The 925-nt window shown below is 24.0% G+C and overlaps 1 protein-coding gene across 1 annotated transcript in view; it reads right to left on the bottom strand.

Annotated features, from left to right (window-relative positions):
• Window positions 1-925, bottom strand: part of LOC106536431 (uncharacterized) — a gene marked incomplete at its 3' end in the record, with an annotated part of 13898 nt that overhangs the window by 10341 nt on the left and 2632 nt on the right. The gene's annotated exons all lie outside the window — the stretch shown is intronic.

The raw sequence follows: 925 nt of genomic DNA, 5'->3' as shown, positions 1-925 counted from the left end.
AGTAGTTTGATACATTAAATCAGTTTGATATATTAAATCAGTTTGATATATTAAATCAGTTTGATATATTAAATCAGTTTGATATATTAAACCAGTTTGATATATTAAATCAGTTTGATACATTAAATCAGTTTGATATATTAAATCAGTTGGATACATTAAACCTGTTTGATATATTAAACCAGTTTGATATATTAAATCAGTTTGATACATTAAATCAGTTTGATACATTAAATCAGTTTGATACATTAAACCAGTTTGATACATTAAATCAGTTTGATATATTAAATCAGTTTGATATATTAAATCAGTTTGATATATTAAACCAGTTTGATATATTAAATCAGTTTGATATATTAAACCAGTTTGATACATTAAACCTGATTGATATATTAAATCAGTTGGATATATTAAACCAGTTTGATACATTAAACAAGTTTGATACATTAAACCAGTTTGATACATTAAACCAGTTTGATACATTAAACCAGTTTGATGCATTAAACCAGTTTGATATATTAAACCAGTTTGATACATTAAACCAGTTTGATACATTAAACCAGTTTGATATATTAAACCAGTTTGATACATTAAACCAGTTTGATACATTAAACCAGTTTGATACATTAAACCAGTTTGATATATTAAACCAGTTTGATACATTAAACCTGTTTGATACATTAAACCAGTTTGATACATTAAACCAGTTTGATACATTAAACCAGTTTGATACATTAAACTAGTTTGATATATTAAACCAGTTTGATACATTAAACCAGTTGGATATATTAAACCAGTTTGATACATTAAACAAGTTTGATGCATTAAACCTGTTTGATATATTAAACCAGTTGGATATATTAAACCAGTTGGATATATTAAACCAGTTGGATATATTAAACCAGTAGTTTGATACATTAAATCA

Source organism: Austrofundulus limnaeus, unplaced genomic scaffold (assembly GCF_001266775.1).
Source record: "Austrofundulus limnaeus strain Quisiro unplaced genomic scaffold, Austrofundulus_limnaeus-1.0 Scaffold1813, whole genome shotgun sequence".
Taxonomy (NCBI): Eukaryota; Metazoa; Chordata; class Actinopteri; order Cyprinodontiformes; family Rivulidae; genus Austrofundulus; species Austrofundulus limnaeus.
This window is presented reverse-complemented; position numbering and strand designations above follow the sequence as displayed.